The sequence below is a fragment of the Thalassophryne amazonica genome, chromosome 1 (genome assembly GCF_902500255.1).
Source record: "Thalassophryne amazonica chromosome 1, fThaAma1.1, whole genome shotgun sequence".
NCBI lineage: Eukaryota > Metazoa > Chordata > Actinopteri > Batrachoidiformes > Batrachoididae > Thalassophryne > Thalassophryne amazonica.
In genome coordinates, this window is record NC_047103.1 from 43,989,832 (window position 1) to 44,006,510 (window position 16,679).

General features: G+C 40.9%; 1 pseudogene; it reads left to right on the forward strand.

Moving 5' to 3' along the window:
• The first annotated feature begins 465 nt into the window (after window positions 1-465).
• LOC117520029 lies at window positions 466-15,585 on the forward strand (annotated as a pseudogene).
• The last annotated feature ends 1,094 nt before the right edge of the window (window positions 15,586-16,679 follow it).

Genomic DNA, 16,679 nt, shown 5'->3' on the forward strand with positions numbered 1-16,679 from the left:
AAAAGCAGTGTGAAACAAAGTGAGGGGAACGCCTACTCACATACCAGACAAGTGAGTAAAAGAACCAAAAAGGACAGAACTCAAAAAATCAACCCGACCAGGACTGGACCCTGACAGAAAAAGAGAAAAAGTTGAAAAAGAAAACTGACACCACCACAAAAAATCTTCAAGTGCACGAGCAAAATACATACTCCTGGCATTTGATCACATCTAATTTAGCTTATGAAACTTTGACCATGAAAGGTTTACCAAGATAAACACTTGGGGAATTAGAAACTAGTGTTGGTGGAGATTGGCACTGTATAAACGCGGTGCTCTAGTTATTATAATTATTATGAGTAGTAGTAGTAGTAGCAGCCACAGCAACATTTGATACTTATACCTCAACATTCAAAGTTTGCTCTCATTTAAATATTTGATTGCTGTGTCATGTTTGAATTATCTGAGGTCGTGTTGCTCTTCACCATGAGGTACCCTGATAGATTATGTTCATAGTGCGCAATCTGGATCTAAGTTGGTCAGATAAAGCCAAAAAGACCTACCTTCGCTCAGAATTGCTCTGCATATCTGAGATGAAATACAGGAGTTGGAAATGAGGTCATGACTAGAAGCAGAGTCATAATTTTCAAAATAAAATGCAAGACAGACATGTACCAAAATGTCATAACTATAACTGCACAATGAAATTAAAGTACAAGCAGTGGTAAATTAATCTATTTTTTTAAATGACTTGTTGCATTCACGTGTCTGGAATTTGTCTGAATAAATAAATGAAACCCTGAACTGCTAACAGATACACATAAAGCCTGCAGCTCAGGTCCTGACTGTTTCAGTGATCAAAAACGTAGGTAACAGAATAATCAAAGGTAGACCAGGTCTTATTTCCATTAGAATGATATGATTGCTTTCTGACTGAGTTGTAAAACCTATTTGTTTGTTAATTGGATTGAAATGACCTTTGTTCTCCGCCATGGACATAATAAAATCACTGGTGTTTATTTGTCTGACTGTTAGCAGGATTGCATCAAAAACTACTTCACAGATTTTAATTAGACAGATATAGGCCATGGAAGTCTCCATTAAATTTTGGGGATGATCTGGATTTGGATTCTGGAACAACATTTGTGGATTAGGATTTCCCTTTATATAGGCTTTGAAGGATTATGTCAAAATTACTTTACAGATTCTCACCAAATTTGCACCGCAGATAGATATTCGGGCATGGAAGACTCCACTGAATTTGAATCAGGATTCTGCCTCAGGATTTCACTTTATATAGGCTTTTAAGGATTACGTCAAAACCACTGCACAGATTTTGCCAAAATTTTCACCACAGATAGATATAGGCCACAGAAGACATCCATTAAATTTTGTAGGTGATCCAGACTCAGATTTGGATTCTGGAACAAAAATTCTGGATCAAGATTACACTCTATATAGACTTTGAAGGATTTTGTCAAAATTACTTCACTGATTCTCACAAAATTTTCGCCACAGATAGATATTAGGTCATGGAAGAGTCCACTGAATTTTGGAGGTGATTCAGATCCAGATCCGGATTCTGGCTCAGGATTTCTCCTTATATAGGCTTTTAAGGATTACATCAACATTACTGCATGGATTTTGATGAAATTTAGATAGATATTAGGGCGTGGAAGTCAACAGTGACTTTTGAAGGTGATCCGGATCCGGATTCTGGGTCAGGATTTCACTTTATCGGCTTCTAAGCATTTAGTCAAAACCACTGCACAGATTCTCATCAAATTTGCACCACAAATTGGGGCATGGAAGACTGCATTAAATTTTGGAGTAGATCGGAATCAAGATCTCGATTCTGGATCATTTCTTAAATTTCAGTGATGGGCACAGTTCAGCTAATCTGATAGCAGATAATTATCAAAGCTAATGTTTTTGCTATTGGACTAGCTTTTCAGATAAGTTTTAAAACCATCATCAGTTATCTTCGGATCAATTTAGTTCTGATAACTTTCAGTCCGATAACATGTTTTTTGCTGGTAAAATGAGCAAAATTTAATGGTTAAAAACATTTGTAAACCCTAAAATCAAACATTTTGTCCATCTGTTGTGTGTTTGTAGCAGACTGGCTGCCTGTTGCATGCTGATCATGTCATCATTAAGTGCAAAACATGATTGGCCTGTCGACGCAGTAAGCATTGTGGGTACTGTAGTTCAGGTTCACTTTGGACATTACAGTGAGTTGTCCACTCGACACAGAAACAAAACAAATTAATTTTAAGATTTTATTTGATTTCTTTGTGGCTGTAATTTAATTGCCAAGACTCGGTGGGGGAGAGGAGCTCTCACGGTGCAGCTGTGTGTACAGAGGGACTTTTCTTCACGTTTAGAAACTTTTTTGGACTTTTAAAAAAGGACGCTTTATTATGTGGATTATTTATTCAGATGAATCCCAGTGAAACTAACAGGTAAGAATTTATATTTACTACGTGTATTTTACTCTGCCATTCAATGCATTAATGGACGTATTTCGGTTGTTTAAGCCGCAGGGTTCAAAACATGTGAAAAAAGCAGCAGCTTTTTAGTTTGTAAATGACGGTGTATCTAATACCAAGATAAACTGTGACTTCTAATACTGTGTTTTACTGATTTTGAAGCATGATGACAGTGTTTGGGGTTTTATTTTTTTTTATTCATTCATTTTTCATGCATTCTTATGTGTTTGTGATCCTTGAATTTACCCAGCAGCGAAAAGTGAAAGTCAAACTGGTTTATCAGAAGCTGACAGTGCAATCTGATGTGGCCGCGTCCGAATAAAAGTTATCAGTTAGCTGTAATAAAGATAGAAGCTGACAGTGCAATCTGATGTGGCCGCGTCCGAATAAAAGTTATCAGTTAGCTGTAATAAAGATACTTTTTAAAAGCAGTTTAGTGGTTTAGCGTCATAAAAGATAACTTTTCAGTTATTGGATTAATTGTTATCAAAGCTAGGTTTTTGGTTAGCTGTGCCCACCACTGTTAAATTTTCACCATTTCGAGGATCATCTCAAGTCGGCATGATGGATCTTGACAAAATTTAAATCACATGTGGCTATTGTACAAAGGAAGACCCTGTTAGTGTTGGATTAATGTGTAAAGCACTTTGAGCCTCTGATGCAGATGGAAAAGTGCTATATAAATCAGATGGAAAAGTGCTATATAAATACAGTCCATTTATACTGAGTTCCCGCGAGAATCCATGAGATCTCATCTGTCAATCCAGGAAGTGTTGATCCAGGAAGTGTTTCACATTTGACATGTCCTGTTTCACTGTGGACTCAAAATTTGGCACTTCCTGTTTGAGAATCCCTGTACCATGAGCAAGCTTCACGCCGCTGTGCGTCACTTCGCTTGTATTATGTCCATGTGTTGCATAACAAATGAGCAATCAGAGATTTCTGACATCTGCTAATCTCGATTCGGTGTCGCCAACCAAACGGTTCCCCCTAAAAATCGGGCTTCCCTGCCTTCACTGTGCATGCGTCATTAGCCACAGTTCACGGATTATCACCCCCGTTTCTGCTTAAAACTGCACTCCAGTCATCATCTATTCCAGCAACAGATATCTGAAGCTTTTTTACAACAATCATTTCCACATAAATTCAGCATTATGTCATCGTAAAAGATGGAGGAAGCGATCAGAGCACCACGGCTACACGAGCTGTGACCTGATGCATTCACTGCGTGTCAGTCATTTCAAAGCGTCAACAAGTTTCACCTCGTTACTGCTTGAAACGGCTTTGTTTCTACTTAAAACTGACACTAGAATAATTTAAGATCATCTGAGTGTTAATAATCCCATTAATCCATTTGATCATTTCGGCTGAAGAGGCTCTGACTCAGATGAGCGGCTGAGCTACAAAATGACACTTTCACAGTTGAGGCAGGGCAGACCAATTTTTAGGGGCAGACCGTTTGGTCTCCGACACCGAATCAACACCAAAATTCAGTGGATTCTTCCAAGTCCAAATATCTATCTGTGGTGCAAATTTGGTGAGAATCTGCAAAGTACTTTTGAAGTAATCATTCAAAGCCTATATAAAGTGAAATCTTGAACCAGAATCCAGATCTGGATCACCTCAAAAATTCAGTGGAGTCTTCCATGCCCTAATATCTATCTGTGGTGCAAATTTAGTGAGAATCTGTAAAGTAGTTTTGACATCATTCTTCAAAGCGTATATACAGTGAAATCTTGATCCAGAATGCAGATTTGGTTCGGGATCACCTCACAAATTTAATGGAGTCTTCTATGGCATAATTTCTATCTGTGATTAAAATTTGGTGAGAATCCATGGCCAGCAATCACCTTAGTATTTCCTGTTTTTCTTGTTGTTTAATGCTGGCAAATTATACTGTATTTCTTGTTTTTCTGCTGCCTGATTCTGTTTTTTTCTCTCTGTTTAAGGTGCAGCTCCATCCAGAGATGGGTGTGGTATTTGTGCGGGAGACCCTCCTGTACTGTGCGCCAACAGCATTTCCTGTATTTTCGTTTTGTGAATTGTTCTATAATTTGTGTCTGTAGCATGGCCCAAGTAGAGGGTCACCCCTTTGAGTCTGGTCTGCTTGACGTTTCTTCCTCAGAGGGAGTATTTCCTTACAACTGCTGGTCTGGATGTTAGTAAGGTTAAACCTTACTTGTGTGAAGCACCTCGAGGCAACACTGTTGTGAATTGGCACTATATCAACGAAAATAAATTGAAATTGAAAAAATGAAGTTTTGACGTAATCTTTCAAAGCCTATGCAAATTTGGTAAAAATCTGTGAAGTATTTTTGAAGTAATCCTTCAAAGCCTATATAAAGGGAAATCTTGTTCCAGATTCCGGATCCGGATCACCTCCAAAATTCAGTGGAATCTTCCATGCCCTAATATCTATCTGTAGTGAAAAATTTGGTGAGAATCCGTGAAGTGGATTTGAAGTAATCGTTCAAAGCCTATATAAAGTGAAATCTTGATCCAGAATTCAGATGCTGTCACTGCACATGCTTCATTTGGGACCACAGCAGCTCTTCTGAGACGGAGTCTTTATACCCAAAGTTATCAAAGGGAATAATGTGATTACTAACCATCAGATGGCAAAGTAAAACCTCTTACATCATTCTCAAGTCAGTTTTAAGCAGAAATCAGTGAGTCGGTAATCGGTGAGTCGTGACTGACGCTTTGAAATGACGGAGGCGCAGTGAACGCAGCAGCGAGCAGCTTCCTCCTTCTTTTATTATGAAATAATGCTGAATTCGTTTGGAAATTATTGTTGTACAAAAGCTTCAGATATCTGTCGCTGAGATGGATGATGACTTGAGTGCAGTTTTAAGCAGAAATGAGGTAATAATCGGTGAACCGCGGCCGACATGCAGAAATGACGCATGCTCAGTAAAGGCAGGGTGGACCGGCGACACCGGCCTCTAGGTCTGGCTGTGAGGCATATATTGCGTATTGGGAGGATTCATTTTAAAGGTGAGCATTTGTAGTCAAAGTCTCAAGTTCAAGTATACATTATTATTTATTTATTCCTATCCTTAATCATTGTGATAGATTTACCTGTGTACTGACAATTGGATTCTTTCATTGGTTTTGGGGGGAAAGAGTGTTTCTATTGTGTGTGTTGTGTTGTGTGTACAATGTTGTTGGCATCTGGTGGTGCTTTTCTGTGTATGTATCTTTGATATCCTGCTGCAGACTAAATTTCCATTTCTATGTATAAATAAAGTGAAACTTGAACTTGATTCTTTATATGGTAAGGTTAGACCTTACTTGTGTGAAGCGCCTTGAGGCATCTCTGTTGTGATGTGGAGCTATATAAATGAAATTAAATTGAAATTGAAATTCTCACTTTATGAACATTACACTGGAGGGAAAGGGCACATGTCTAACTGCCCTCTTCAGTTGTTAGCAGAAGCAATAAGTGCCAATGGAAGCTTTGGGCTCTTTGAAGCCACCTTGCATCTGTGAATAGTTTTCTTCTTTCTTTACAGGTTTGGTCGACGCTTTGCTGCACTGCTTTCAATGATTGTCCAGTTATTGTTTAGCGTGGGTGTTGCTTTCCCACCTAACATCTATATTTATATGGTTATGAAATTTTTCTCTGGATCTTCAGGAGGTGTAGTTCCATTGATTGCAACTGTAATTGGTAGGTACAGATGACAATTTTTTTTATACCATGATAGAATGAGGTAGAGGAAACGTGAGGAAGCCCAGGGCCCTCATCTGGAGCCAGGCCTGGATGTAGGGCTCGTCAGCAAGCGCCTGGTGGCTGGGCTGCCCACAGAGCCCAGTCGGCACAGCCCGAAAAAGCAACGTGGACTTTCCATCTCCACCCTGTGGGCTCACCACCTGCAGGGGGAACCTCTGGTGTCGGGTGCGCTGTCCTTTGGGTGGCAGTGAAAGTCGAGGGCCTCGACGGACTAGACTCAGGCAGCAGGGGCTAGCTCTGGAGTTGTGGAAAGTCACCTCGCTGTCAGGGAAGGTGCCGGAGCTTATGTGGAAGGTGGAGCGATACCAGTTTGATCTGGTGGGCCTCGCCTCCACGCACAGCCTCGGCTCCGGAACCACTCTCCTTGATAGGGGTTGAACCTTATTCTTCTCTGGAGTTGCTCAGGGGCTGAGGCGCCGGGTGGGTGTGGGGATACTCATGAGCCCCCGGCTGAGCGCCGCTACATTGGAGTTTACTCCAGTAGACGAGAGGGTTGCCTCCCTGCGTCTTCAGGTGGCAGGGGAGGATCTGACTGTGGTTTGTGCGTATGCACCAAACAGTATTTTGAAGTATTCGGCCTTCTTGGAGTCCCTGAATGGTGTCCTGTATGGGGCTCTGGTGGGGACTCCACTGTTCTGCTGGGGGAATTCAACACACACGTGGGCAATGACAGAGACACCTGGAGAGGTGTGACTGGGAGGAATGGCCTCCCTGATCAAAACCAGAATGGTTGTTTGTTATTGGACTTGTGTGCTAGTCACGGACTGTCCATAATGAACACCTTGTTCGAACATAAGGATGCTCATAAGTGTACATGGTACAAGAGCACCCCCGCATGTTCTGGACACTTGGGTGGAGAGAGGGGCAGAGCTGTCAGTTGATCACCATGGTGGTGAGTTGGATCAGAGGGTGGGGGAGGACTTTGGACAGACCTGGTAAGCCCAAACAGATAGTGAGCATGAACTGGGAATGTCTGGAGGAGCCTACTGTCCAACAGATCTTCAACTCACACCTCTGGCAGAGCTTCTGTAGCATCCCTGTGGAGGTTGGGGCATTAAACCAGAATTGGCAATGTTCAAAGCTTCCATTGCTGAAGCTGCAGCGGGGAGCTGTGGCCTGAAGGTCTTAGGTCAAGGGTCGAACACCGTGATGGACACCGGTGGTCAGGTAAGCTGTCCGACTGAAGGAGTCCTTCCGGGATATGTTATCTGAGAGGAGTCCAGAGGCAGTTGCAAGGTACCGACAGGCCCAAAGGGCAGCAGCCTCTGGGATGAGGATCAGCACCTCTAAATCTGAGGCCATGGTTCTCAGCAGGAATCTGATGGATTGCCTACTCCGGGTAGAGAATACGGCCTTGCCCCACGTGAAGGAGGGGGGTCTTTTTCACGAGTGAGGGGACGATGGAGTGTGAGATTGGCCAGAGAATCGGCACAGCAGGGGCAGTATTGCATTCGCTCTACAGTATTGTTGTGATGAAAAGGGAGCTGACCCAAAAGGTGAAGTTCTCGATCGTCAATCTTCGTTCCTACTCTCACCTATGGTCATGAGTGTTGGGTCATGACCATACAAACTAGATCGCGGGTACAAGCGACGAAAATGGGCTTTCTCAGGAGGGTGCCTGGTGTCTCCCTTAGAGATAGAGTGAGAAGTTCAGTCATCCATGGGGAGCTTGGAGTAGAGTCGCTGCTCCTTCACATTGAAAGGAGCCAGCTGAGGTGGTTTGGGCATCTGGTAAGGATGCCTCCTGGGCGCCTCCCAAGGGAGGTGTTCCAGGCACATCCATCTGGGAGGAGACCCCGGGGAAGACCAAGGACTAGGTGGAGAGATTATGTCTCCACACTGGCCTGGGAACACCTTGGGATCCACCAGTCAGAGGTGGTCAGTGTGGCACGGGAAAGGGAAGCCTGGGGTCCCCTGCTGGAGCTGTTGCCCCCGCGACCCAAACATGAAAAGTGGTTGAAGATGATGAGATGACTATGTTTTTCTTAACTCATACGCTTCCATTGACATCATGGCCTCTGACAAAGCATTACTGTAATTTTTAAGCACCCTGAATGAGAATGTGTGATTGTTCTGCTCTAAGGTTTTTGTTTGCCTTTGTCTGAGGTATATTGAAAAATGTCCTGATCTTAAAAGAGTAACTCAAAACCTATAGATTGCAATTGTTAGATTTTAATGTTCATGTAGGGAGAGTAAGCTAAACTGTAACATCTGTCTTATTGCTTTATAGCTGTGGAGTGGATTGATACTTCCAAAACTGCTCTGTGCCCTTTGTGCCTTTTAAATTGTTTCTCTCTTGGACTGATGTTGTTGCCTGGGATTGCTTACGGCATTCCCAACTGGAGGATTCTACAGCTAGTGCTCTTCTGTCCTCTTGTTCTTGTGCTGGGATTCCTCTTCTGGTCAGCCACACACTATCATACCATAATCATGAGATAAGTTCCTGATTTCCTCACAACTTTCTCAGAGAACATCCAAATAATACAAACTTAAGATCTTGGATGTTTTTTTTTTTTATTTTTTTTATTAGGTTTCTCCCAGAATCAGCTTGCTGGCTTTTGACTCTGGGTAGAAAGGAAGAGGCTCACAAGCAGCTTCAGAGAGCAGCCAGGGTGAATAAGAGAGATTCCACATGACCTGCTGGATAATGTGAGCAACAGTAGTGTTTGTGCCACCAAAAAAAAAAAAAAAAAAGACATTAAAGCCCATGACGGCAAACATGGAAATCAACTAAAATATATTTCTCTGTTTAGATCAAGCTGGAGGGTGCACATAACTATGGTTCTGTGGTGGACATCTTTCAGATCTCCGATTTGAGAAAACATTCTTTGATAATGAGGTTCAGCTGGTTTGTCATTATATTTTAATCTTTCATCAACATTACTTCATGCCACTATTTATCTTAGTTAATACAACCTTGCAAAGGCACATCAATTTTTATTCTTGGTATATAACAAAAAATGTGAGGACCCTGTCTTATACGCCATGAATATTAATTTCTCATTTTAAAATAAAACGAGGCAGTAGAAAGCAACTGCAACACAGACAACCAAAAATCTGATCTAAAGTGTCTCACAGCATATGAATGAGATCGGGAGGGTGACAGTGGAGACGCACGGGTTTTCAGGTACAAGACACACAACTGTATCACCTCAGAAAGCAGCAAGCTTGTGAACATGCACTCATGATGAGCTTTGCTGCATCTGTCACACTATGGAAATGCCTTGGGTCCTGGATGGCAACCACCCAGGCAGATAACCGGTCCATCCCCCCACATCATTGTAAAATAACCAACTATCTGCCACAGGCGGGTGAAGTGTGGGCCTGTCCTTGGCCTTCTACAAGCATTGGAGTCCTCAACACTAAGGGACCTGCATGATGGATCATGCACATAAAAATATGCTACAGGACGAAAATATCGAAGGTGGCGCTCCCTCACATTGCAAGTGTTACTCTTCATTGTGATGGATGACAATAAATCTCATCCATCCATTCATCTATCCATCCATCCATCCATCCTCTGAAGAGACCTGTACCAAAGGCATCCAGTCGTTTAGGTCACTGGTTAGCATTCAAGACTCACAACCACACAGTAAGGCCCCCTTTATACTGGACGGTGGCAGTTGTGAGTCTATCATATGGCTTAAAATGCACCCGATCCACAGAAGTGACACAAAAACACATTTCTGTGTAACTGCTTCAGTAGCCCTTGTGCAGTGTTGTTGTCTCATGTGGAGTTTGTGCACTTCAGATGATGATTCTTTTCACTCCTCTGTCAGAATCTTATGAGGCACACCTAGTTGTGGAAGGTTTATGGTGACATGATGCTCTTTCCACTTCTGGATTATGGTCCCAACAGTGCTCAGTGGAACATCCAGAGGTTTAGAAATCCTTCTGTAACCAGTGCCTTCAGTAGGTTTTGCAACAATAAGGTTGCGAAGCTCTTGAGAGAGCTCTTTGCTTTAACACATCATAAGTGTTTCCTATGTGGCACCTTGGTAATGAGACACCTTTCTTTAGGCCATCAGTTGGTACTGAACTAGCTGATATTAATTTGCACTGACAAAGGGCAGGATTGCTTTGTAATTGCTGATATATTTTAGCTGCAGTCTTGGTTTTCCATGCCTTTTTGCACCTCCCTTTCTTCATGTGTTCAATACTTTTTTCTAGTGTCATTTCACGTTTTTACACATAACTTAATTTCTGTACTTATTTGTTTTGATTTCTTTGTACATGTGTATTACCTGGGTTGTTACTGACATCTGGTGAAAATGTCATGTTAGTAGCACCTTTAGAAATATATTTACTGAGAAAAAAATGTTAATGTGTTCAATACTTATTTAAAAGCCTGATAGTTTGTAACATGCAAAAGCTCAAGGGTGCACACATTTTTTTCACATCACTGTGTATCATCAGTGTAGGGCCCAAAATGGCAAAAATGTATTACGCCTCTGTTGTTTTTATGTCAAACTGAATATATCCATCTTTGATACCAGGTTTGCAGTGAGTCTACTGTATTATGGACTGAGCCTGAATGCTGGCAGTTTGGGTCACAACATCTACCTCACACAGTTCATCTTTGGTTTAGTTGAAATTCCATCTTACCTGGGATGTTTGGCCTTAACTCAATACCTTGGAAGGAGACCAAGTCAAACAGCCTATATGCTTGTTGGGGGTGTTGTTTGCCTTTTGATCATAGCTATTCCAGAAGGTACCATATTTTTTTAGTCATTGTTTTGAACAGGAAATGCTTTTTTTCTACAGATTTCAATTTGCTATCATTTTCTACTAACATACAGTTGTGGTCAGAAGGTGACATACACTTGTCATGGGCATGAATGTCAGTAATTTTGGGCCTTTAATGATTTCTTTGAGCCATTTCTTTTGACGGGGCGAATGATTATACAACATACATCATTAATGACTCTAAAAAACAATAATTGGATGCATAAGTTTAAAATTTATTTTGGATCGTCTCTCATCCACACAGGTTCAAAGTTATACATACAGGCTGAAATACATACATTTCTTATATGGCTGCAATGCAATGCGCGCTCTGATTGGCTGATAACCAGTCAGCTATTTTCCCATATCGGACCGGTTACCATGACAATCGCTCTGCAACGCATATTTTCGTTAGAAACCAGGAAGCTAAAAACATGATTAGAAAAACCAAGTTGGACATGAACGTGCCCCATTAATATCTAAACAGCATCAGAAAAAACATACAGATTGAAAGCTTAGGTAATGACCGGACCCTCTGTTAGCAAGGTCTTCATGGAGGTGAAGAAAGCAAATGATCCCAACACTGTCAGCAGCATACTAATACTGTAAGTTTGTGTTTATATATAGAAATAGTGTTAGATATATTTCTGTGTTCAATTATGTTTTTTTTTATTTGTTTTCTGTACTTGTTTTGGTATTAAGGTAGTTATTTTATTTAGGATTATACTCTTAGTTTTCATTGTTATTCTCACTTTCCTTTGTTCTCTCTTGGTATGTGCATGTACAGCCGGATTTAACTAGTTTGTACCACCTAGGATAAACAGAGTTCGGTTACAATTATACATCATATGTCTCCCGTTATTGTACGGGACTCGGGCAGTGGCGTGGACCTCCCTTGAATGCCCACGGGGGCCAATAACAGAAGGATTTTGTGAAATAAGGTCCGCCTCTGTCACGCATTTGTAATCCTGTATAAAAACTGCTTGTATCCATTGTTTTTGGTTCTATAAGAGTGGATGTTGTCTGTAAGAGAAGTTCTTGCAGGGTCCAGGCCTGATTATTTTTGCTGTGACTTTGATTAAATTTAAATGTGAGGAATAGTTAGAGTTTGTACTTTGTAAGGGACAGTATTATGGAAAGAACTGGGGGAAGAAATAACAATAGCCATATGATAAACAAATTATTAGCCTCGCTTGCTCGGTCTGTACGGGGATATCAGACAGTATATACAATACACTGACGCTCGGTCCGTACTGTCAACACATCTCATAGTTCCCCGTACAAACCTCTCACTCGGTTAATAATCCTTTACTATCCCCACTAATATTTGTTTATATATTTGTTTAAATATGCCTGAGCATGCTGCACCTCAACCTGATGGTTTTAGTAGCCATCAACAAGCTTCTGGCATAATTCTGGCTAAATACAGTAGTGTTCAGAATAATAGTAGTGCTATGTGACTAAAAAGATTAATCCAGGTTTTGAGTTTATTTCTTATTGTTACATGGGAAACAAGGTACCAGTAGATTCAACAGATTCTCACAAATCCAACAAGACCAAGCATTCATGATATGCACACTCTTAAGGCTATGAAATTGGGCTATTAGTAAAAAAAAAAAGTAGAAAAGGGGGTGTTCATAATAATAGTAGTATTGCATTCAGTCAGTGAGTTCGTCAATTTTGTGGAACAAACAGGTGTGAATCAGGTGTCCCCTATTTAAGGATGAAGCCAGCACCTGTTGAACATGCTTTTCTCTTTGAAAGCCTGAGGAAAATGGGATGTTCAAGACATTGTTCAGAAGAACAGCGTAGTTTGATTAAAAAGTTGATTGGAGAGGGGAAAACTTATACGCAGGTGCAAAAAATTATAGGCTGTTCATCTACAATGATCTCCAATGCTTTAAAATGGACCAAAAAAACAGAGACGCGTGGAAGAAAACGGAAAACAACCATCAAAATGGCTAGAAGAATAACCAGAATGGCAAAGGCTCACCCATTGATCAGCTCCAGGATGATCAAAGACAGTCTGGAGTTACTGTGACAGTTACAAGATGACTGTGTGAAGCAAATTTATTTGCAAGAATCCCCCGAAAAGTCCCTCTGTTAAATAAAAGACACACTGGATTCACGCTGAGGAAATCTCTGTAGGTTCTGTTATCAGGCTGGTATCTGGTCTCAAGCTGATCTCAGATTCTAGCACTGATGAGGTGAAAGCCGGGGTTTAAGTGCACCACTGATCATCATAGGCAGATGAGTCACAGGTGTGAAGAATAGATGAGAACAGGCTCCTCAGCTCCTGTGCACATCACCTGGAGGAACAAACAAACGAGACACAAAAGGAGAGACAAAGGCAGGGGGCCAAGGCAGCCCATGACAGATCCAAAATGAATTCAGACTTGTGTACCCGATTATTCTTTTTTAGAGTCATTAATGATGTATGCTGTACAATATTCCACTCTACCAAAAGAACAGTTCAAAGACATCATTAATAGCCCAAAATGACATCCATGCCTATGATGAGTGCATGTAAACACCCAACCACAACTTTATGTGTTTTATATTTATCTGTGATTCTTTACAGATCTTCTTGTGTTGGTAACAGTCATTGCTGTACTAGGAAAATTCTCTGCTGCTGCAGCTTTCAGCACAGCACAGCAATCATTTACACTGCAGAACTCCACCCTACCTTTGTTAGGTAATGTCAATAGAGCAACTTTGTTCAGCTAACATTTCCAAGCATAAGTTAATTTCTAGATTTGCAGTTGATGACTTTGACTTAATCCTCAACATACTTCCATGATCATCATTTTGATTTGGTTATAAGTAAAATCTAATTATTTTTAGTAACACAAATTAATACAAAAACACATATCATTTTTTAAAACAGCAGATAATGCTTCAGATTTTTCTTTAAGAAAATATAGCAGAATTGTTTGTGCACATAGAATGGAAGACTTTCTGACCATATAAGGGTGATTCTTTAACTACGGGCACTATTGGCCTTGTAAATGTAATTTCCACCACACCATTGCCTTACAATATAAAGCGCCTTGGGGCAACTGTTTGTTGTGATTTGGCGCTATATACATGTGCTCTGATGTCACTGTTTATCTCCATACAAAACTACCCAAACAATCTTTCATACAAACTGTTTAGGGACATTACAATGTTGTGGTGGAAATTACGGCAATAGTGTGGGACAACTACATTTTGTTTAAAAAAATCACAACAGTTGTATGACATTGAATACCCCAATTCTGTTTTGATTATTTTACTGATATTTTATTCAGAGATATTTTAAAACATTAGAAAAAACGTTTCTTTACCATTCATTTTTATAATTGAAGATCAAAAGTCTGGGTGTGGGACAAGCACAAAATGGCAATATTTGCATATAATGATGCTCATCATAGACTACTACAACAAATTTCTTAACACACTTTCATTGTAAAGATAACTATAAAAGTGTGAAATTTCCCCTTTTTTCTGTTTTTCATACAATATGATCAAAGGACATAAGTGCCCGTAGTCTAAGAATCACCCATAAATAATACCACTTTTATTAACATCAAATGTCATAGATTGTAACTGAGAATGATGTCACACTAGAGGTAAATGGTTTCAGTTTCTATAGCCCACCACAAGTCAGGAGATAAACTGGATTTTGGAGTAGAAAGTGTTACAAAAATATTGCCTTAGTGTGTTAATGTATTGCTCAGTTTGTAGTGCAGTGAAGCCAATCCTTGTGAGCAACATCTACCAAGTTTTTCTTTGCCTTTACCCTATTCCAAATTGTCATCACAACCTACATGTTAGTTTGATAAGACTACAAACCCCATGACACATAATCATTTTCATATTTATGGCTTCCCTAAACATAACTGACCTGATTTTAAAGCTAGAATCCCAAACAGACCCAGTCATGCAGGAGCTTAAACACTGCTTTTAAAAGATATTGCTTCACATCGCATTTTAGTCATAAAGAAAAGGTAAAATAAGTCAACATATTTTTATAGAGCTCAACATCAGACTGCTTGATTATCCTCTTTGAACATTCCTGTAAAGACAGACTCCAAGAAGTTGTCACCTCATTACCTGAGTCCTTTCTCTGTTGACAAGATTATCAGCACTACTGTTAAGTTGATGCCCCCAGTTCACTGTGGGTCCACTCTACTTCCATGTTTCCCAGCACAAACCTGTTGACAGTCATCTGTGCCCTCTGGCCACACCCCCTCCACCCACCCAACTTGTCAATGGTGATCCGGATTTCTCCAGTATCTGGTTGACGGACGGGTATGGGCCAGAGGAGCAGAGGTTCCTCGTTCCTTCATTCTGGACTGCCGGCTGGTGAGAGAGTTTGATCGCTCCATCCCTGCCAGCCTGGTGGGTCGACAGGGGGGGCTCCTGTTCGTGGAGAGCGTACTGTTAGGGTTTAAGCTTTGCTTTTCCCTTCCCTTGTGTGTCTTGTTGTATTACCTTCCTTGTGTGTCATGTTTGTCTCAGTCTATCTCTGTGTTGCTGGGCATGGATTCTGGGTTGCCTCCTCCAACCTGCCCATTTGATCCTCTGCAGCTACTGAGTCTTTTCACCTGCACCCTATCTCCAGTCAAGCCACTACAGTATTTAACCACGGGTCAGACATCCAGACACTGCTAGATCTTTCAAAACACACAAACATATTGGCCTTATCTCTGAGAAGATTTTTCATGGTTTGTATTTTTGGTGTGATTTTCCTTGATGTCTGTTTTACTTGTTTTGTCTGTGCCTCAGATTCTCCACGCCTAATTCACCAGAATCCTAGTTGCCTTCTGCCTTGCTTCAGTCTTCAGCCGTCTGTTTGATTCACTCATATTCGACTCCTCTGCCTGCCCTGCTCATCTGTTCCTGTCCTCCGCTGACCACTCCAGCCAAGCCTGCCTGCACAGTAAAATCACCAGTGTTAATTAACACTGATAGTAAAAATGTGGTCCCACTCTGACCAGAGTAGGACCATATATACACTGGCAGTGTTAATTTAACACTGTCAGTGTTAGTTTTACACTGGTGACTTTACTGTTTACATTGAACTGAATTGAATTGAACTGAAGTTATTTAGTTTGGCACACAAACTCGACAATAACAAAAACTGATACACAAGACAATTCCACAGTGACATGTGTGACCAAAAAGGGGGTGAGCTTATAAACGCCCACCCCATATACATACATACATATATACACATTACCAACCCCCAGAGCAAGCACACAGGCGACAGTAGTAAGGAAAACTCCCTCTGATGTATTGAGGAAGAAACCTCAAGCAGACCAGACTCTAAGGGGTGACCCTCTGCTTGGGCCATGCTACAAACACATTTAATAACACAAACTCAAATCCCATTATCATAAACATCTGTGTCTTCATCTACATACGATGTCTATTAGAAAAGTATCCGACCTTATTATTTTTTCAAAAACCATATGGATTTGAATCACATGTGATTGCATCAGACAAGCTTGAACCCTCATGCGCATTCGTGAGTTTTTCCATGCCTGTCGGTTGCATCATTCACCTGTGAGCAGGCTTTGAGTGAGGAGTGGTCCACCCCCTCGGCGGATTTTCATTGTCAGGAAATGGCGGAATGATTTGGGCTTTTTTTCCATCAGAATTTTTTCAGAAACTGTTAGAGACTGGCAGCTGGAAACCATTCGAAAAATTTATCTGGCTTTCGGTGAAAATTTTACGGGCTTCACAGAGAATAAGGACTGTTACTA